The sequence below is a fragment of the Camelus bactrianus genome, chromosome 10 (assembly GCF_048773025.1).
Source record: "Camelus bactrianus isolate YW-2024 breed Bactrian camel chromosome 10, ASM4877302v1, whole genome shotgun sequence".
Classification (NCBI taxonomy): Eukaryota; Metazoa; Chordata; class Mammalia; order Artiodactyla; family Camelidae; genus Camelus; species Camelus bactrianus.
In genome coordinates this window covers 59,981,703-60,005,287 of record NC_133548.1, presented here as the reverse complement: position 1 = coordinate 60,005,287, position 23,585 = coordinate 59,981,703, and the positions used below count along the sequence as shown (strand labels likewise).

The 23,585-nt window shown below is 40.3% G+C and overlaps 1 protein-coding gene across 8 annotated transcripts in view; it reads left to right on the top strand.

Annotated features, from left to right (window-relative positions):
• GRM5 (glutamate metabotropic receptor 5) overlaps positions 1-23,585 on the top strand; it is a 368,565-nt gene that overhangs the window by 219,839 nt on the left and 125,141 nt on the right. The window lies entirely within an intron of this gene.

Sequence of the window (23,585 nt, the reverse complement as noted above, 5' to 3'; positions counted from 1 at the left end):
TCATAGCATGTTATATTTTTATCCACACATTCTCTGTGAGAGTGGAGAAAATGAGTTCAAGGCACTTAAGTGACTTGTCTAGGATGCTACAAGCAGTGACAGAGCTGAGTTTCTGGGAATCCATGTCCTACTATGACTGCTTTCCTAGCTCTTGAGAAAGCCAGTCCCAGGTAACATGGTCACCTGCTCAGCAAAAGTTTCTCTCAGGCCCCTAAATATAATAGAGGCTTCAATAAAATTTTCTTAGGGATGTACTGGAAACTGTTTTTTTCCCCAGACTTCCTTTTTCTATTTTATTGCCAGTATGTTCTTCCCACCCACCATTTTTATGAAACTGAACAATACTTTCCGTGGTGAGCGCAACTGCAACTTTGCAGGTGCTTTATTTTCAAACAGATGAAGGAACAATGCCTGCGTTTAGGGAGTCTTGTTGGGAACCTCTTGATTGCGGAGTACCCCGATGCTGAGAAACGTTAGAGACAGTAATTCAGCTCCTGGGGCAGTTTAATTTCAAAAGATGCTATTTGTGAATGCAAGCCTGCAGCATTTCCTCTCTGATTTGCGGAGGAGAGAGAACGGAAGGGGCCTTGAGCAAGGAGCTGGAGGAGGCAGCTTGGTCGGCAGCAGCGCTGTTCCTGGCTTTCTTTCCAACTCCGTCCTGCCAACCCCAGCAGCACGATTGTTTCCTATTGAGAGCAGATGTCTTTTGTACAGTGCATGTTTGTGAAGAGGGAGATTTTCACACTCCCAGATATAATGGGGTATTCACACATCCAAAGCCTATTTAAATTTGCCCCCAGGACCCATGGCAGTGGTGCAGGGAGCATGAATCCCTCATGGAAATAGAGCCTCTGTTGACTTAGGGTTGGTTAGGCAAATAACCCAGCACGTGCTGGCTTCTGCTCTGACCAGTCAGAATGGCACTTAGGTAGCCTCCTCTCCAGAGAGCTTCCTTGGTTACCTCACTCCAGACAACTGGAATTGGATTCCAGTTCCAAGAACGCTCTTCCTCATTCTGGTCCTTACTGTCATTGCCTACTTTCTTCCATGTCAGTGGCCCGGGGAAATCCATCAATACTGCAAATCCAGCCTCATCAGACCCTGCTTAAAGGATTCCTTGTTGCTCCTCAGATAAAGTCCAGGTCAATTAACCTGGCTTTACATGACCGGACCTCCAGCTAACCATGAACCTCATGGTCAGTCCCTTCTGTATTCTCCCCAGCGCTGCATGACACAGAATGCCTCATGGGGCGCTGAACGTCTGACTGTGTCTTTGCACATGTCACTCTCTTCCTTGCCACTCTCTCCTCCCTTAGTCCACTCACTGATCCTTCCACATAACTAAGCATCTTCTCCTTTGGAAAGCTTTCCCGGAGATCTGATCTCTCCTACCCTTCCCAGAGCATCTTAGACTTCATTCCAAAACAGCTCTTACCATTTTTATCACGTACAAGGTGCCATCAAATGTAAGTCCTTAATTTTTGAGTTGTAGATGCTATAAGAAATTGATGAAAGTTATTTCCCTTTGACTCTTTCCCATCGACTCACAGTTTTGCAATGTTTTATTGGTCAGCTTCATCCATGTAGATTTAAATTCACGTGGCATTTCTACAGTCCATGGATCTGAGGCCAAAAACTGGACTAAATCTTTATTCTATAGCAGGTGCCCTGTGGTGTCATTTGCACATTGCACCACCACACATTGCAGAATTGGAAGACAGGGAACATGACTTTGCCCAGCTGCTACAGTGATTCGTTGATTGTATTTTATTGGTTAACAAATGAATATCGAGTGGACACTTGCAAAGTGCTATTCGCACCCTCACAAGGAATCACAAAGCAGAACTGCTCCTCTGGGAAGCCAGACAAAAGCACATCAATCCTTAATGACAGAACCAAACACAAGGGCCACTCTGGCGCTCCTGTCAGGAAATGGCAGCTCTGCCTCCGAGAAACACCGCCTTTTGTCAGCTCCTCTCCCTGTTCCTGCCTTCGTGTGGCCTTGGGGGGAAAATAAAATACTCCCTTCCCTAGGGAAAGAGTCATTTGGATGCAGCTGTGTTTGAAAGAGAATTGCTGACTTAGGATCTCAGTCCATGATGAGCATTTTATAAGTAGACTATATATAGCAATTATATACGCTACATACTGTATACACACGAGACACAAATTATGTGCTAAATCAGCGCCTGTGCCAATCCAGAAATAAGTGCTTCAATTGCAGCTGGCGGGGTTAGAAGGAAAAGTATTTTTAAAAGAAAGTTACATACAATACAGTATCACCTTCTCCAAGTGATGGAATTTAACCATAATCTTCTCTGGAGTTTAGGGATAAGTTTGATGAAGTTCAAAGATTTCTTTTATTCCTCTCCTTCAAAGTTGGTAACTCTGAGTAGATATTGAAGGCTTACTGCGAGCCAGGTCCTGGGTCAGTACTTTACATGCATTTGTTTAATCCTCGCAATCATTCTATGAGGTAGGTGCCATTATAAAACCCATTTTACTAAGGGATAAACTGGAGCTCGGAAATTTATTTTATAAATAATTTTATAATGTTAGAGAATTTTCCCAGTTGGACTCCATTATCGAATATCAGATGCCATAATCAAATCCAGGTGTATCTGACTTGGAACGCCCAAGTGTGGTCTCCTAAATGATCGTTTCACTTAAACCACATGTCCCACCTAGGAAGAAATCACCGTGAGCAGTTTAACATCCAAATCATCTGTCACTCTTAACCATGACACTAACACAACTACCAAAGATGTGTGTTGATCCCTTGATATTTGTAATAAATTAGAAATATTCTTTCAAGGCCATTATAATTGAAGGACACAGGAAAACCCCATCAGGAAACATTCAAATATTAAAAGCACATGTACTCTAAGTCACTAGGTTAGAACCTTATCAACGCTTCTTTAGTAATGGGAAAGATAGAATTACTTAAGATCTAGAAGAATTCCTCAAAAATAGAACAAAAGACAGTTATTTCCTAAAAATACTGACCTGGGGCCTTCTGAAGCAGTAATATGATCCAAGTAGAAATAAGCTTTTGTGTGAAAAGTTTCTTCCTAGTGAATCTCAGTGTTTTGTCTCAGAAAGCCAGTAGGATGCCTGCACTGTAGAAATAATGGAAATAATGTATTTGGAACTGAGAACCGTGCATCTTTTAAAGATAAACTCATTTCTGCACATTATACAGTCATTTCTAGAGGTTGTTAAATTGCAATCAGACAAATCCTTTTGGTCTCCTCCTAAAACTATATTTGATAGAAAGTAAGAGGCTTGCAAGCCCTCTGCTATCTTCTTTCTCATCCTCAGATGCCACACCTAGATAGCTGCAAATTATCCCTCCCAACTATTCTACAGCCTTTGATCCAGACACATAAGTTATCTCTCTGAACTCAGCAATTAAACTGACACAAAGCCAAGGTTTCTATGGTTAAATTCAGAGCTCATTTAAGAGCAGATACTTCATCAGGAAATTTAAAAACATGACTTTCATTTAAAGATCAGTTTATCACTTTGTCTTCTCTTAACAATAATCTGCATGATACATGCCTTTTAGCATTCTAAACATTCCTATACCAGAGAAATAGTTCATCTTTCCCTTATAGTCACAGGTAATCAATAGCCTAAGATGATTCTATAGTCATAAACACTCATATTTATGCAATAACAGTCCTTTCTAGAAGAAAAGGAAGCGTATTCCTGAATCATCTTCAGCTGTGTATGGTCATGGTGGTCCTCTGAATGTTCAAACATGCATCTGAAGAGCCCTGAAGCATTGCAGCTCCCGTTTGCTGGCTCAGTCTAAACCTTGTTCAGTCTCATTAGCCTGGTCCCATCAAAAAAGTTGGGATGGAACTGAAAATAATATCATGGCCAGTGTTCTTTCCACCCTCCTGCCCGTGGTCAGTCTTCCTTCACATGCCTCCACTTCACTTCAGTTTGGCGTCATCCTTCCTCTTACCTCGACACCTTTTTGTGCTGTTCACTGTACCTGCCTGTGCTTGTCTTGTTTTCCTCTCCTGCTCCACAGATTCAAGCCAGAGTCTTCCTATACTAATACAGAAATATGGTGGATTAAATGTGCTGAATAGATCTAATTCACTTCGGGAAAACCCAGCACATAGGAGTTTGATCTCACTAAGCCGATAAATTAGGAAGAAACAGATATTTAACAAAACTCAAAACCCCAAAATCAGCTTGTGGAGGAAGCTGTCTCATTATTTAACATACCCCGTCATCCAGTCACTCTGGCAGGTGAGATAATCCCAGCTACGACTTTGAGTTCAGTGAGATAAGTACTATTACCTCCAGCTTGCAGATGAGGAAACCGAGGGTCAGAGAATTCAGGTGACTTGTTTAGATCCAAAAAGAGTTAGGATTAAACCCCTGTTTCACTCCACAGAGTGTTTGTGGTCGTTACACTATTCCAACTGTTCAGGACTTGTCTGCAAAGTTCACAATCAGCTGTTCCCCAGACTGAGATGTCCCTTCCCTCTCCCCACTCAGATCCTGTCATATTTTGGGAATGTTTCTTCCCTACTCTTAAGATTTCCTTCCTCAGAGGGAGCTTAATTAGTGTGGGTCTGGACTTCTCTCTGAGGAGGTAGAGTGACTCCTCTGGTAAGTTTGGGAGGAATAACTCTGATCGCCCATCTTTATTTCTTCTGGAGGGAGTGATCAGGGGTTTTTTTTTAGAGCAAGAGCTGTCCTGGGTTTAGGAATCTGACCCGGGCAGCCTGTCCAGGTGGAGAGGTGGGCTCAGTCCAGCACTACACGGTAGGCAGGTAAGTCCGCCTAATTCCAAGGAACGGCTTCAGCAACCCCATTTGACTTTCCATTAGACTAGTCTCCCAGCTTAGCATCCTCAGTAATTACAGTGATACTCTGCCTTATGCCTTTACTCTTTTATTTCTCATTTTTTTCAGAATTAGGCAAGAATGAGGGGTTCAGTTTGGGAGCCTGCCCAGACCACTAGATTCTAGCCTCTCTGTGAAGCTTTTCCCAAATCCCAAATCAGAAGTCACCTTTTCCTCTCCTATTCCCACAATACTTTGTATTTCCATATAGCCACTGTGACAGTTTCATTTCTATTAGTGACACATTCTACTGCTGCTTATGTAGAACCACAGAGACTTGGAACTGTTTCTCATCCATTTATCAGTTTGACTCCCACAGAACCTAATGTAGTGTTTTGTAGAGAGTAGGACCTCCAAAAGAGGTTTGTTGAATGGGTTTGAATTGAATTGTTTCTATGCCATGTCATCTTTGTATGTGGCTTTAAACTGGTTTTTTTTTTTTTTTTTTTTTTTAATGTGCACTTTCCTTCATTTCCCAGTTGGTTAAAAGCTGTAGGAAATACAGATTCCATTTTCTCTCCTCTGCAGTCGACCCCTCAGTGCAGTGACTGAGGTCCAGCAAAGAGACTGCACAATTGCTGGCCTTCTGATGGACAGTGTTCCCATTAGGAGATCTGCCTGTTTACCTCTCCTCCCCTTCACTCTGATTACTCATGCTGCACCAGCCCCCAGGTGCAACGATCATGGAAGGTTGCCCTGGCATTAAGAGAAGGGACTTTGTGTCTCAGAAGCAGTCACCTTCCCCATGTTTGAAGCTGCGACATCTTCAGGAACAGCTAGAAGTCAGCCGCCATCATGTCTATTTCAGGCAAGAGGGAACATAGCATTTTCAATTGAAAATGGAGTATTGTTGCCTGTCTTATAGTTTTAGTCCAAGTGAACATGAGCGTGACGGTGTTTCTGAAGCCATGAATTTAACACCTAGCATTTTAAGAGCTTGCACTCATTGCTGAAGCACTAATTAAGCTTTACTGATGAGAGACCAAACTCATTAGGGGTCACAGAACATCAGTCACAGGGCTTCGAGAATGTCATAGGGCTTTGTGTGAAGGTTGGGTTCTGTTCATTCAGCATTATTTTTTATTTGAAGTTCATTCCACAGTTAATCAAAATCCAGTTCATTTACTCACTTATTCATCGATGGATGGGTCCATGCCTCCATTCGCTCCAAGAGCCCCTACTGAGCGCTTGTACTATTGAAAACCCAATAGGGGGCGCTAGAGACAAAGGTAAACAAATTATCACGCCTGCCCTTAAGGAGCCCTTAAGATGAGAAAATGAATTATTAGAACACACTGGCTATGAGATAAGGATGCAAAGGAAGATAAAAGAGGATCTTTAAGAAGCCTGGGGGGGTCTAGGAAAATTTCCTGAAGGAGATCGGGTTTGAGCTAACGTTGAAGGCTTTCACAGGAGTTATCCAGAGACAAAAGAGAATGGTACAGAACTTCCAGTGTTTCCAGAGCAGAGAATCCTTCTGGGGAAAGCCATAGCAGATAAGGACTGAGTAAAAGCTGGGGTCAGGTTAGGAAGAGAAGCGCAGGACATGTTAAGTGAGTAATCTGGACTTTATCCTCCTGCTCAACTTGAGGCAGCTCGAGCAGGAGGGTGATGTCATCAATTACATCATAAGAATTTCACTGTGGAACCACGGGACTAGATCGCAGGCCGCTGCAGTCTTCCTGTCTAACCAGAATCAACAGGCTGGAGAAGAGACTTGTCTGAGGGATATTTATGATAGAATGATAGGACTTGCTTCCGATTAAATGCCTGTTTTATTGGGTGTTCACAGGAAAGACAGTGTAAGAGAAGGTGGGAACTGAATAGCTCCTAAAATCCTGGCTTAAATACCTCAGTGGGAGGTAGTATCTCTTAGCAGTGTTATGAAACACAAAATGATGAATAAGTTTGGGGGATGAATGATAGGTGTCCAGATGTTGAAATTGAAGTATTTGCGGCCTATCCAGGTGGCAGCGGGCAGACATAGTAGACAGCAGCTGAGGAGTATGCTCAGGAAGTGCATGAAATAACATCAATATAGAGATGGTGGTGACGAGCAAAAGGATGTAGATGGGGGTCTATTCCATCTGCAACCGTACTTCTGATTGCTGTGACGGCATAGTTAATGCTTCTTGCTTATAATAAGAATAGTAAGAAGGTCACTCTCAGGTCTCCCTCCAGGGCTGGGCAAAGAATCTACTATTCTTTTGAAATACTGAACGCCAGAATTATGTCCCCTCTACACATTATTCTCAGGAATGTAAAAAAATGACTACATGGATAAGGACAATAATTAAAATATGTTAAATGTGACCTTTTCTCCAGTAATAGAGAAAGAAATAAAACTATGTTTATGGCATGAGGTCTTTGACTCCAGCCCCCATAGAACCGTGTTGGAGACGCAGTATCCGCTCCTGCATCTCTGTCTGGCTGCCCGCTTCATCCTCCTCCCTTCCCAGCCGGTCACCAAATGCGAGTCAGAGCTCCCCTGCCATTTTAACCTTCCCCTCAAGTGTTAGTGGTCACTTATTTTAAAGAAGAACCAAAAGGGCTGGGTCCTCTTTGCTTTCCACAACCCTCACACATCAGGGTAAGTAAACTTGTCCATATGCTGGTTTTAAATTGGTTCTCTTCCAAACTCCACATATGCACGTTGCATCTATAAAACTAACCCAAACCATTGACCAAAGAGACGAATAAAGATAGGAGGTCAAAAAACCGGCCCAGAAACCCTTCCATGGCTCCCCCCACTCCCAACCCCACCCTGACTGAGGAGAGCCCTTCCCCGTACTGCACCAGAACAACTTGTATCTCTGTGACTAGAGTGATAGTTCCTTGAGGACAGGGATCACGCCATCCATTTCAATTGCCTCGGCACCTATGAGGCATTAAATACAGCATAGGAATTTAGTTATTCATCTCCCAGTGCCAAATGATGACAAGTCATGCGAATTAGGAGCTATTTCTTTTAAATAAATTGTAGCTCATTCCAGAATTCATCCTTTTAAAAAGATAAATCAACGTGAATAAAATGTCATTGGAGAATTGCATACAATATCGTATTTTAATGAATGAATCTATTTCATTATGTCACTTTCTTTGTTCAAGGTTTATAATACGCCTTCCCACAAAGATGGAGTTTCTCTTCTCTCCTCCAAAACAGATGGAGTTCTGTTCAAAAAATAAAATGTGAGCTATTACGTTAGAATCAAATAGTCTGAATCATATATCTGAAATCCAGGGTCAAGAAAGCTTCTCATATTCTAAGACCATTTCTGTAATATAAAAGGGTTGATTTAACCATAAATAAAGCAGAAAATAGTAACACTGGGGTGCCTGATACAGGCATTTGTGTTATATATGCTCAACTGTCCTCTTATTAATCTGCATTAATAAGCTGACTGCTAGATAAGAATCATCTCCGTGATACTAGAGCTTTGCACAGAGTTTCATCAGCACCTCTCTCGCTGTGCTGTGCATTTGTCTTCATGTCACTTTCCCAGCCGGATAACGAGTCCCTGAAGGACAGGCTATTTTGATTCCCCTGTATCTATGATGCTGCCTGGCATAAAGAAGGAACTTCAAACACGACTCCTCAATTAAGAAAAGAATAAAAAGGTGCTTAGATTCAGGACATCAGGACCATTTATACCTCCCCAGCTTCTTGGATGGTGTCTGGTGGCCAACTGTATTACCAGGCGCCACAGCCGGGCCTCTCTGTCTTTGTGCCAAGAGCAGTGCACAGGAAGGAAGCCAGCGAAGGGCCATGAACCGTTGTCAGACACCAAGAGGAACAGGCACGACCTCAAAGCTGGAGCAGGTGGAGGAAACACGGAGCTGGGGGATCAGAAAGTGATCTGCTAAAACTGAGTCCAGATGCAAGTAAAAACAAGAGTGCCTGAGGGATCCAGAGGGGTCAGTGAGCTACAAACCTAGGGGAATGAGCAGGTGCATTTGCAGCATATAATTTCCTCACGGCAGCTGTGCGGACCCACGATGAGCAGGCTTTCTCTAGGGTTTAAGCTGTCCATCCACCTACAACGTACTCTCATCACCTCTGTTCTTCTGCTGTTTTTGTACAGGCTCATGCATCTCAGTCACTCTCTGAGCAGTCTTCACAAATTCCTCGAACAAGGTTGAGTACTTCCTATAAGTTCATATTACTCTTTGTGTCACCAAACTCATCACGGTGTGTGGAAGTTGACTATTCGGGGATCCGTTTTACTAACTTCTCTGAAACTTACACCTGTTCACTCTACCCAGAGCCTAACACAGTGCCTAATTCAGAGCAGGTTTTGATACATATTTGTTGAATGAAATAAGGATGAATATTATATTTGTACATAAGGAGGACTGTTGAAACACCAGGTTGTCTTCTCAGTGTGGTTAACTCAGTTAGCAGTTTCTAGTACTCATTCATTTAACAAATATTTATCAAGCACCTCTTCGGGGCCAGGTACAGAACTGGATGCTGTGAGCATTACATTATGAATTTTTATCTCATCTACACAATGGCCTTTTCATGTAGTGTCTGCTTTGAATGGTGCTTTTTGTATTTCAACATTAAGCAGAACAATGACCATGTGCAGGTGGTGCTTTTGTCTCACACTGAGCAGATGACGAAAGTGAGTTTCACAGAAGTTAACTAGTTGCTCAAGATCTAATCTAATAAGGTGAGGGGGCGGCTGGACTCAAACTCAGCTCAGTCTGATTCAGTCAGGTCTGCTTCTACTACGCACCTATGAATATTTATTATAATTAATATAATTCCCTTACTTGGTGAGCAGATAAATTACAGAGATCATGTCCCTCTTTGATGTCTTTGGGACTAGTGAATAAAATATTTAGGTAATTTTTTTTCCTCTGGAATTTATCTATAGAGCAAAAAAAAAATAGTCTCAGGATAAGTGAAAAGTTTTCTAGCTGGATATTGCTATGTGCCTTAAACATTTATTTACACTAGACAATATTTAATGATGAAATCGAATAGACTTTATTAAAATATAAGACATCCAACTCTCGGTCAATATTTTATGAATGCTATAGAGTTTTGTACGGAAATTTGGAGAATATAATTCTGAGTTCTTTCCTAAGCCTCCTATAGCCTGAGCATCAGAAAATAACTTGTTCATTGTCCACTTGCACCTTAATTATAGCGCCAGGGAATAAAATAATTTAAAATTAAATGTAATTAAAGAAACTTGAGATTATATAAGAGTGAGGTGTTAACATGGAAACTTTATTTTACCCACCATCTAGTGCCCCCTAGGGCATTTATTTAAATACCCAGCGATCTGCTTCTCAGAGTTTAAGTCTTTCATACTTAAGTCCAGCACCAAAGGTAGATCATTGCAGAGCTTCACTTTACAGGGCTGTAATCACACCTGTCATACTGCCCTTTGGATTTTCCAGATGGTCCAGCCTATTTGACTGCTTACTGTAAACGAGAATGTATATGCATATGCTTGTCAATGTGTGTATAAATACATGTAGGGAAGGGAAGGGAAAGATTAAAAATTAACTCAAGTCTCAAATGAAATATTTGGGACTTCTGAATAAGCTGAAAGAAGATGGCAGCAGTAGGCAAAGTTCTGGATTTGACTCACTACTGTCGCTATCTTGTAACTTCGATAACATTTTTAAAGGAGTCTAACCTTTACTTTTCTCATATGTAGTGCAGTAAGACTAAGAGTTAATTAGCATGAGAACTCTCATGAGTTAACTAAATAAATAATGTTGGTGAAAGGACTTTCCTAAATATAAAGCACCATATAGACATACATATTGAATTAAAAATTTCCATTTACCCCAGTGAAACTATATAGAAGTCCATGTGTATGCAAAGTGTGTATGATTCATTGCCCAGCATCATGTGTAGACAGGTGTGAGATGCACATTTTTTAATGATGAACGCCTGACTTGGCTTTCCTTCCCTGGAAGAACCAAAATCTGGAGTGTACCAGGATCTTTTAGATTGGGAGGCTAGGGAAGGTTTGGGGGAGGAACGGCCCCGTTCAGTGAATAAGTGTAGGCTAGACAAAATGCCAGGGCGAGAGCAGGGCTTGGGAGGGAAATGACATTTCCAGGCAAACTGAATGGAAAGTCCAGAAGCTTCCAGGTGGGACTCTTGCCTGAAGGTCTAGTAAAGGAGAGAAAGATAAAACATAACTGCAATCGAAGGCAAAATCTAATCAGTGCCATGAGAGTACTATGAGACAAAAGAGGGACAATTTGAAGGCAGTTTGGAGAAGGACCACTTCCAGCTGAGCAATCAGGGCAGAGGATGCGGGAGTGTATCGGGGGTGGGGAGCAGGAGGGGCGGGAGGAGGGGGGCTTTGTGAAGAGCAGAGTGCAGTCGTCCTATGCTCTTTGTTTCATAGTCTCATTTTTCCGGTGGCTTTGAGGGCCATCTCTGTTGCTGCTGATTCAGAAATTCATTGTCTCCCTTTGAGCTGCAGACTCATTATTCAGCTGCTTCCTCAACATCTCAACTTGAATGTCTAATAGGCATTTTATATTTACATATTAATATAGATAACTTGAATTGTGCCTCTAAACAAACCTTACTCTGCCCTCAGACATCCCCACTTTAATTCTGTTTCTACCATGCATTCTTCAAGCCAAAAACTTTGGGCTTGCCCTTTACTCCTCTCTATTTATAACCTGTCATATCCAATCCAACAGCAACATGTACTGTGTTTAAGCTTCAAAATATATATCCAGTGCCACAATCGGCATCACCCACATTCGTACCTCCCAATTCCAAGCCGACGTTATCCCTCACCTGGAATTCTAGATTCGGTTCCCAAATAAACTCTCTAATTCTACTCTTGTTTCCTTACAGTACATTGTCCTCAGAGTAGCTGGAATCATCTTTGAACATAGATCAGTAACTCCTCTGCTTAAAACGTCCAAAAGGTTTCACATCACATTTAGAAAAAAATGGTCTACAAATTCAACATGATTGGATCCCTCTGCATCATCAAAGGAATCTCTAACTTCCCCCCTTTCTTTTGTTCATGATGCTTCAGCTACATTGTTCTTCCTTCTCTTCTTAGAACATACTACTGCTTATTTCTGCACCAGAACCCTTGCATTTTCTCTGCCCAGAATATTCTTTTCCCAGGCTTCCATGTGACTGCTTCCTCCTCATTATTTGGGTCTGAGTTCACATGTCATCAACTCAGGATGCTCTTTCCTGGTCACTCTAGTGGAGGTGCCACAGTTCCCTCCACTGTTACTCTCCTTTATTACAGAAAATATCTCTATCCAGAGTTACTACGTATGTGTGTATGTATTTGTTTTTTTCTGCCAATCCCTCCGAAAGGCCCTCGATAGGGGTGCCACCCTTCTTATCTCTTGTCTCCCCTAATTTGCCAGTGCCTAGGTCAGTGCTTGGCATGTGACAGGATTCATTAAATATTTTTAGCTGCTGAGTGATCGTGTCCCATGTAATCAATTTTCATTTATCCCACATAGTAATTGAATCTTGCACGAAAGCAGGTAAACGTTTTTGAAACTATCAACTATAAATTAATTTATACAGAAAACTAATTTCCAAATAATAAAACTTACTGAGGTATTTTCAGTGGGCATTATTGAGTTTGAGGACAGTGCCAGCTGGCAGACTCCATTCTGATAATTTTATGCATAGCTTATCACATTATAACTAGGAAATCATTAATGTGTTTTAGTCTAGCAGAAGAAAAAATCAATCAATCAATCAAATTAACAAGTGTGATATAAAATGTTAAGGTAATAGAAGATTATTGTGTGCATAGTTTACACAGAGTGCCATTAAGCATTGTTTTTCCTGTTGGCAACTTCGTGGGAAGGACTTCTTGGTAACGCAATAAAGTGCAAGCCAAGTAATTAGGAAACATCAGGGATTCACGAACACCCCTACCTCGTGGGGGTATTGACAATACCATTAATAAACCACAGTGTGAAATTAATGCATTGCCTTGTGGCGACAGTGGCCCCCTGAGACCCACCTGTGGTGGCACTGTTGCTATGACTCATTGTCAGAAATCATAAGGAGGAAAAGAACCTTGAAAATAGGATTAAAACTTTATGAATAACAAACGTTTACATGAGTTGGGAGGGAAGTGTTTTGCTTTTGTTTTAGAATGGAGAAATTAACGATTTAAGGTAGTAATGAAATTGACATTGTTGAAAATGCTTGATCCAAAAGGGTTGCCTGATTATGTCGCTTGATTAATAAAGCTATTCAATTTAAATACCAGTAAACTGTTGAGCAACTATAAGGAGTCAGACATGTGGAAAATACCAAGGAAAAAAAAGAAGAATGAAGGGAGGGAGAAGGGGAGGGGAGAAGGAAAGGAGGGAAGGAACAAAGGAAGATAGAAGGAGGAAAGGAAGAGACGGAGGGACGGAGGGAGGGAGGAAGGCCCCTTTAGTTCACAGAGATCACACATGAGTGGCAGTACACACAAGAAAACACATGACTACACCCTGTCCAACTGCAGCTAGAAATAACCGCATTAACAGGCACACAAACAGAGCATCCCAAGCAAGTGCACGAACAGTTGACTCATTATTGGGAGACAAGGGAGGATTGGGTAGTGTCAGGAAGTAATTAATAGCAGAATGTGTCCTTGAAGGATAAGTAGGATCTAAAGAGAAAAAAGAAATAGCACACAAACATTTTTTTTTAGTTGTTGAATAACTGATAGACATTCTATAGAAACTAAATAGATAGGTAGCCTACAGTCTTATAATTTATTGAAACACATGATTATGTCTAACGCCATATCTAGTTATAATCAATGTTTACTTTTTACTGATTTGAATTGTAAACTCAGTACTTTCATTAATATAATTATTCTCCAAGGCTAGATTGTGGCTAAATTTTTAGATTATTTTCATAAGAAAGTTGCATGATGCTGCTTCCATCTTCCAGGCTCTGCCTCTTTATTGCAGCCAACTTTCCAGTAGCCCCACATACGTGTACTAGTCTACAGGGAATTAAGTTAACTATTCCAGGCCCCCACTCCTAGTTTACTGGAAGTCAGTTTATTAGACTTAAATCAGACAGGAACCACACATTTTAAAGTGTACTAACAATATTAGTAATCTTGATGTTCCATGTGAACACTAGACTTTTCATAGATAACTATGTGGTAGTACACGTGGTGGCTACAACCTAGATCGTTCAACGAGTAGGACAAGCAATTATCATAAGAATGGTAAGATTTCTCAGGAAAAAGAACATGTGATATGAATAACCAAAAGGGAGGTACTCAACTTCTAGAGTTTGTGGACAACAGAGGAAGTATAACCCAGAAATGAAAAGGAAAAAGAAGAGTCAGAAAAGCAGTTCTAAGCCAAGGAAACACTAGCTCCTGAAACCAAAGAGAGGAAGGAGTTTCAGGAAAGGGCTCCAGAGAAGTCAAAGGGAAAAAGGACAAAAATTGCAAAGAGAAAAAGACAACATTTATTTACTTTGACAAAGCAATTTCTGGAGGAGGAATAGAAACGAAGATGACTTTGAAAAGGTAAGGAATTGGTGAAGAAGTATGAAGTGTGCTAGTATACATTTGAAGGTAAACAAAAAGGAATAAATATGGCACAACTCAGGTGGTGATAAGAGCAAATTAGACTGTTATATTTTTTAAGATGTTGAGACCTCTGCAAATTTGAAGATCCAGGAAAGGAGGGAATACACACACACACACACACACACACACACACACACACACACAATTGAAATGCTGACAAGGATTCTGAGAGCAAGTCCACTCAAGTGTCTTGAAGAAGAGGGTCCAAGATGTAGAGACAATGAAGGACATTGAATATGAGACTTAGAATTAGTTTGAGGATACCTTACAGAAGCCACAGAGTCTTGCAAAAGCCTTGTTGTGATGCCCTCGTAATTCTCAGCTACTTTGTTTCCGTAGTATTTGACACCATGATGAATTTCTTATCCCAAATTTGTTCCAACATACTCTCTTCCTTTTGTTAAGTGGTGAAGGCCTCTTCATCTAAAGGGTCTCTCAATCCAGCTCTGGATTAGAAAAAGAGAAAAATCTTAAGTCTATAGAAGTAGGCTCTTTAAGGACCTCCCAAGAGTCAAGAGGGAAATTTATATCATGAGGTACTCCAGACAGAGTGGGACCCATACCATCATTCCTACTTCACCATCTTCCTTACATACTTCTTTCTGAGGGCTTTTCAGACCATCAGGGAGGCTCAAGAAGGAAAACGGTGACGGTTATATGATGGAAGTGGAGCATAAACATGATGAAAGATCAAAAAGGTGTGAAATTTTTGTTTAATGCTGAGTGTGTCACCAAAGTGACTACTCACAGAATGTCAGCACAGTATCTCCAGAAGCCAGGAGAAAGGTAATAGATGAGGTTTGTGCAAACAAATGAATGGCTTAATTATTAAAACTGTAGCAATTCTCAGGTCTTTTTGGGTTTTTAATTTTTATTAAATGGATGAAAAAAGTGAAGAGTAAGGGAGGAGCCATGATACATAGGGTTGTGAGAGTGAGTTCCAATTTCAAGACCTCAAAAGCAGAAAAGTGTCTTACTTAAAACAGATTTGTCCAGTATGTGACCAAGCTCGTGTTTTACTGAATTTAATTAATACAAATCAAGTGTGGTGAAGCTAAATGACATCAATAGAAATATTCCTTAGAATAATGTCACTTATTGTTCAACTTACCTTTTATAGAGTTTGCAAACCAATTTAATCCAACTTCCCTCCCAGCTTGTAAATTAAAAGAGTTAATAAAATAATTTGAGCCCCAGGTTATTATGATAATGTGAAGCCAATTCTATGAGTGGACTTTCCAGTAACATAAGACAATAGAATTCAGATGATAGAGAGAGAGACAGAGAGTTAGAATAGTTGGAATGTACACATACATAACATACATTTACATAGATAGTTTGCATTTGATTTCTTTTATACCCTAAAAGTACTGACTCCTCACTCTCAGATTCATGTCTCCAATGCAAAGTCTCTGGAGTCCCAAGCCAGAATATCTAATATCTCTACTTTTATATTAGCAAGTCACTATTTTTAAAATAGTGTTTATAATCTTTGCCCAAAACCTGATTATTCTCTGTGCCTTCCCTCAATGAATGCTAGAAATAGCCCTCCAGTTGTTTAAGGAGGAGATGTGGAAGTCATAGAATCCTCTATTCCTCTTCATATAGCCAGTGGGTCTGAAAATCCCACAGTTCCATTCTTTATTATCTCTCAAATTTCTTCACTGTTCCCATCTGCGCTACCATCATCCAAGCTACCGTGATCTCTCTCCTGAATCAGTGCAGATGCATCTTCGTTTACAACTGTGTCTTCTACTTTTGCCTCTTATCACTAATTTTTCATATTATAACCTGGATATGGAGTGGGACTTCTAAACTGCAAACCTGATCATGTCATTGCTTACCTGAAACTCTTCAGCGACTTTTCATTGTCCTTAAGACGAAGACTGAAATCTTGAAAGTGGCCTGAGTTTCCTATGATGTGCCGCTCTCCCTCTCACGCTCTGCCCTGGCCCTCTTTTATTTCTGTAAATGAGTCATGCTCGTTCAGACCTCAGGGACTTCAAATATGGCTTCAAATAGGACACTTCGTCCCAGGATACTGATTTAACTGGTTAATTATTACTGGCATATTTCTTTACTTGGTTAATTATCACTCATCTTTTGAGCTCAGATTAAATGTTCACTTCTTGGAAGTCTTCCTGGTCCCCAGATAAGGTTGAGTCAGCTTCTCATATTTCTTCATTGTACTTCTTTCCCTTGTTGTAATCAATTTGTAACTACAATTATTATGTGATCTCAGTGTTAATATTTTTATTCACTATTATGGCATCAAATATATATATATATATATATATATTTTTTTTTATATTGAGTGTTTTGCACCTAAGTTCATTGCCTGGTATATAGGAGCTGCTAAATAAATATGTTGAATGAATGAATGAACGAACACATGAGAAAACTATAGAATGGAAAGAATTAGCCAACTACTGCAGTATGTTAAAAGTTGAAAATGAGTGCTGATGGTCAGACTAAAGAAATAGCAATTTGGAGGGTGTGGTTCAGATAATGGACCAGTGAGGAGCGGTTCAGGATGGGCTAGACCAATTAAAACTCTGTCATGTTTGCAGTCTTAAGTCCACATTATTCTGTATGTTGTGATTTTTAATTAGTTAAGGATCACAAATTCATTTTCAATACTATGTATTAGTTCCAATATTTTGAAACATGTCAATAATTGATTATCTGAAAACAGTAATACCATTCCATGGAATTGTGATAACATGCAACATTATTCTAAAACCTTGTCAATTTTTAGTTTTCAATAAAATGAAAGTCTCTTTCGTGCAATTAAATGTTTAATGTAACAAATCAAGCAAAGACACAGTCTTATGATCAGTGAATTAACAGCCACATCTCAGTTTAATGCCTACTTGTAACATTTAATGCTTTTGTTTTTGATACAAATAGCAAATAACCGAACGTAGACTGGCTTCAGCATTAAAGGGGATTTATTATTTTGTGTAATTAACAAGTCCAAAGTGGTCAGAGTTTAGGTATCATGTGACCAGGACTGCGACTCCATTTCCCAGTGACTCTCCATGTTTTAGCTCCACTGTCAGGCTGGTTTCTCTCTCAAGGTGGAAGAAGAGCAATTAGCAGCTTTAAAATCTCATGCGACATTGTCCATAGGGGCAAAGAGAACATGTGCATCTTGCGATTCCCAGCAAAGGTTCTGACTACGTCAGGAAAAATACAAATTCTAATTATATTGGCTAAGGTTACCTAAACCAATAACTGTGGCAACAAGAGAGATTACCCTGATTGACTGAGCCCAATCAGCACACAGCTTTGGAGTTAAAACATTTGTTGATTACAGGGGAGGACAAGGGTAAACACTGACAGGAAAATACTACCCACTATATTATAAGTCAGGACTTCTGGATAATGATGCAAATGTATAATTAAAAATACACACACACACACACACACACACATACATCTATATGCACACACACATCTTCTATTCATATAAATGCATATAGGGAAATAAACTTCACTGGGCATTAACATAAATAAAAATGTGAAATTACAAGTTGTCCACCAATGAAAGAATTTTAAGAGTTATTAATTTATACATAACAACTTGTTAGCATGTTATTACTCTAACTGCATTTCCACAGATTTCAAGTGTGTTTTAGAGCAATTAGGTAATCAGACAAGATTATTTCTATTTCTGAAAGATAAATTTCTTTTCTATAATTTCAGATGAATAATCACAGTTCTTTCAACAAAGATGGCCATGTCTTGGTCATCATTTACCACAAACATTAAGTGCATTGCCTGGCACACAATATGTTCTAAATAATAGGTGTTGATTAAATGAATGGTTTAACTTCAAGTTTTAAGTATCCATTAGTTTATCGAGTCTATAATTTCCACTTTAAAAATAATCACTTTCGTTATCTAGCAGCTTGATAGTGATGGAGTACCTGAGTGAGGGTTTCTCTGTGTCTCATTCACTTCCTCATTCTAAAATTTATCAACTAAATTGAAAACTCCTCTCTGAAATACACTGTTCTAGGTAACAAGTAATAAAGTAAGTCATATCTAAGTAATAAAAGATCATTATTTTTACACCTCCTAATATATCATGTGCATATATAAGCCAGAGCACTTATAATGTTCAACTTATCATCCATTAAGTCAATAAGTATTTATTCACAGTTTACTATCTGCTAAGTACTGAAATATAAATATAACAAAGATACAATACCTGCCCCCCAGGAACTTAAATGTGGGTCGGGTGGGGGTGAGGGTGGGTAAAGAATGTCTTCTTGGTCATTTTAACTCAAATGATAGTATGGATACACAGTATGTGCCTGATAAACATTTGTTACGTTTACATATAGTCACTGAAGACTGAATTAATAATGTCCTTTGGAGACTTACAGTTCATTCAGGTCTTCTGGAAGGGATGAGAGTGGAACTCCAGTCAATCATGGTTATAAAACCAATCAATTAGGAGAATAAAACACTGAATTAGATAGACGGAATTTTATGAGAGTGTTAGAATAAAATTCAAGACATTAAATTAACTTTTATGGAATGCTGGTAAATTCCCTAAAGGATAAAATACTTTGACTTCCCTAATGATCTCAGTTGCCAAGTTCTTTGTTATAATTAACCTCAGGGCTCTTATCCAAGGGTTCATGAAACCAGCACTGCAGTTCCCAGAACCTGTTGTTTCTAACTTTCCAAACACTGTTTGATTCTCTTACACGTGAGTATGTCCAGACCCTCACTTATGACCAGCTATTCTTTCTCCATTTCCATACTCAATCCATCCATCCCTCTGTTTAACCTTCACATGGTCACATTGGACCCCCAAATCTTTCCTTTTGTTGATTCAACAAACATCTATAGAACGCCTATCAAGTGCCAAGTATCTGTGAGAGACGTGAGAGAATGAATCCAAGCTCTGAAGTCTGGGTGACTTGAGAGAAGTCTATACAGGGCAGTTGACTAGGAAGAAAGATGAGTTTGATTTTAAGTGCAGAGTTTCAGATGAGGATGGGACACCTAGATTGTGACATCAGGAAAACTGTTACAGCTGTGGGACAGAATCTTGGGAGAGAATTTGTATCTTCATAAATGCAATAGTTATGATGGAATTCTTACCACCACTCATACATGCCATAAAAATCTTCATCCTTGTGCCTGAGGTCCCTTTTACTGAAAAAATCCCATTTTTCCCAGCCTATACAAAACCTATGGACACATCAAAACTCAGTTCAAGTCCTTTCTTTTCTTTAAAGCCTGCTCTGCCCATCCTTATTCCTATAATTCTCCCCTATTGCTACACTTCTCTTCTAGTGTGTATCATAGCACTTGTCACTTGCTTACAGATAGCCTTAGGTTGTTCTAAATTATTTTGTGTACTGAGAGTTTATCAACCAAGAAGACTTTAATTTTCTTGAAGACAGAAAATGTTACTTCTCTTCTCAAATCCCCCACAGGCCTGAAACTTCAGCATATCTTGCAAAATCCTTATCCACTTAAATTGCTAACATGTCTCTCTTTTTCTTCTCACAACAAAGTCCTTCTTTCACAACTGCCACCTCCTTCCTTTTATACGATTCTATGGAGTCCCTGTTTTACTGACAAGTAATGAGTTAAGTTCTGGAGCTCTGGGACTAAAACACCATCCTTAAGAAGTTCACCATTTCTTGAAGAAAAGAAGCATATAAACAATTGAAATGCAATGCAATGCATGCTAAATTCGAATTAAACACTGGGTGTTGAAGGTCAAAAAACGCATCTCTCTTCCAGACTAGTTGAATCACAAAAAGGCTTAGATGAGAAGGCTCTGAAATGAGGTTAGAAAAACAGGTAGAAGTTAATAAAATGAAGGAGAAAAGGATGTGACTAAGTAATCATGGATGATTATTAATACTGGTAGTAGAGAGGATTAGGAAGAAACCATGATGTCTTCCAGGAACATAATCAATGCATACAAAAAGGAGAGGAGAATGAGGACAGATAATGTTGAGCAATGACAGTATCGTAGAAGATCTTATGTGATTGGTAAGGAGCTTGGACAGGCAAAGAGAGCCAAAGAAAACATTTCACAAAGACGTAGTATTATTAAATCTATGTTTTATAAATTTCACTGATAATAACAAAGGAAGACCGGCGGCACCTATTCCAAGTGAGAGGGGATGAGTTCCTAAATAAACCCGTTACTGGGAAATAGGGAATTGGGAAACCTATTCCTTTTCCCAAGACATGGGATCACCATGACTTTGTTTCTGTAAGGAGAAGGTCCCTGGTAAGGAAAAGTGACACTGCCTCTCCCTTAATGCTCTGCTTTAAACAATTAGAGGAATAATGGCTGAATCCATCTACAGCAGAAAAGGCAAGCATTTTCTGTAGGGGGTAATGATAAGTATTGCAGTTTAGGACAAGTTGTTTTGGAGGTATTCATGGGTTGAGCTGTCTCATAGGTGTTGAATACTGTGATCCAGAGCTTGGGAAGAATAACAAGGCTGGAGGTAGAGAGTTAGAAGTAGTTAATACAAATGGTAATTGAAGTCTTAGGATGAAATGCAAATGAGAGACTATGTAAAAGTATAGGTCAAAAATATAAAAGACAAAAGAAAATGTGGTATGTATATAACAGAATATTATTCAGCCATAAAAAATGAAATCTTGCCATTTGCAACAATATGGATGAACCTTGAGGGCATGATGCTAAGTGAAGTCAGACAGAGAAAGACAAATACCGTATGACCTGACTTAAATGTGAATATAAAAACAACAACAACTCCTAGATACAAAGAACAGATTGGTCTCAAAATGGATGAAGGGAGTGAAAAGGTACAAACTACCAGTTATAAAATAAATAAGTCATGGGGATGTAATATATAGCATGGCAACTATACTTTTAAAAATTAGTTTTTTTTAGTTTTATACAATTTTTAGAGGTTATTTTCCATTTACAGTTATTACAAATTAATGGCTATATTCACCGTGTTGCACAATACATCCTTGAGCTTATTTTACACCCAAGAGTTTGTACCTCCAACTCCATGATCCCTAACTGCCCCTCCCCCTCCCCCACTGATAACCACTAGTTTGTTGTCTTTATCTGTGTCTGTTTCTTTTTGTTAGACTCATTAGTTTCTTGTATTTTTTAGATTCCACATGTAAATGATATTATACAGTATTTGTCTTTCTGTCTGACTTCTTTCACTTAGCATAATGCCCTTGAAGTCCATCCATGTTGCTGCAAAAGGCAAAATTTTATTCTTTTTATGGCTAAGTAGTATTCCATTGTGTGTGTGTGTGTGTGTGTGTGTGTGTGTGTGTGTGTGTACCACATCTTCTTTACCCCTAAATCTGTTGATAAGCACTTTATGTTGCTTCCACATTTTGGCAGTTGTAAATAATGCTACTATAAACATTGGAGTGCATGTATCTTTTCAAATTAATGTTTTGGGGTTTTTTGGATATTTGCCCAGGAGTGGAATAAATAATACTGTATTGCATGTTTGAAAGTTGCTAAGAGAGTAGATCTTGAAAATTCTTGTCACACACACATACACACGATTCTGTAACTATGTATGGTGATGGACATAACTAGATTTATTGTGGTGATCATTTCATAATGTGCGCGAATATTGAATCATTATGTTGTACACCATAATGTTGTATGTCAATTATAACTCAATTTTTAAAAAAAGACAAAACCCAAGGGGATACTGCTGCCTAAGGCACAGATGTTAAAAAAGAGGCTCACCTGGAGGATGGAGAAGGCAGGGGGCAGCTGGAGAAGTGCCAGAAAGAATAAGGTACCACAGAGGCCACCAGATGAGAGATTTTCAAGAAGAAGGCAGTCAACCATCTAAAATGCATCAGAGATTAGTGACCCACAACACCCCATCCCCACTCAAAGGTACCACAGAATGAGTCTCCATTACACTCTAATATTTCTTTGAAACCATGTAAATGACATGCTGATTTTTCACTCATGCTTCTCTGAATCTTCTCACTTCTCTCTGTAAGTCTATGTCTTGTCCTCACATCAGCTTGTTTCACATACAGCAACACAGTCCCACTACCTGCATCACATAGATGCTTGATAATTACACTCTTTTTTTATAACAGTGTGATATTTCTTGGTCTGAAATTACAGATACTAAATTATGAACCATCTGGCCCTATCCACCTCATCTCTGTTATTCTCTTACTGGCTGGGTTCACAGCGAGAGGGCCTCCCTGAGCCGATAGTTTCTCCAGAGAGGGAAAAGAAAGAGCCCAAGGTGGACATCAGGCTCCCCCAGTGTTGTGGGACATACAGGTCCCACACTGCAGGCACGTTGGAGTCCTGCCTCACAGAGATCACTGGGGAAATCTGTGAAACTTGACCACTGAGGATCAGACAGAAACACAGAATGAGGATGGGGAAGCAACTAGTGCTCAGATCCTGGCAGACCACATTCTTCCTTGCACCTGCGCCCCAGCAGAGATCCGAGCCAGGGACTGTCCGTCTGCAGAGCTGAGCCGGTTGCCCCGTCTGGTCGGGGAGCCCAGGGGCAGTTCAGCCTGTTCGGGTCACAGTGAGCTGTGCTGGCCATGGAGCTTGTTCTATGCCCCACTCAGGCAGGGAAACAAATCTGAAGCCCTGCCTACCGCTTAACACAGCTTCCAGACCCATCTGGCCAGGAAGCCTCACCAGAGAGCCTGGGCAGCTGCATGGCCCAGCCTGCAGCCAGGCTGGCAGTGGTGCCAGAGCAGAGAGCCCAGCCAGGTGGCTCTACCCACCTGCAAAGCTGAGCTTCTGGCCAGGGAGCCTGGTGGGCAAACCTGCCTGATTCAGGTCACCAGCCAGTGAGCCATACCAGCCTTGGAGCTTACTGTTATGGCCCTGCTCAGGTAGGGAAGCAGATCTGAGCCTTGTCTGCTGCTCAGCATGGCTGCAGGTCCTGCTTGATGAGAAAACCTCACCAGCGAACGCAGGCAGCTGTGAAGCCCGTCCTATAGCTGCACGTGGGCAGGGAGCCACGCAAGCAGTCCTTTCCAACTATGAGTGTAGGCTCTGGCCCCACAGAACCAGGGAGTCTTAACAGTGACCCTGGACTGCCTTGAAGCCCATCCTTCAGTACCACGCAAGCTGTGGAGCCCACCCTACTGC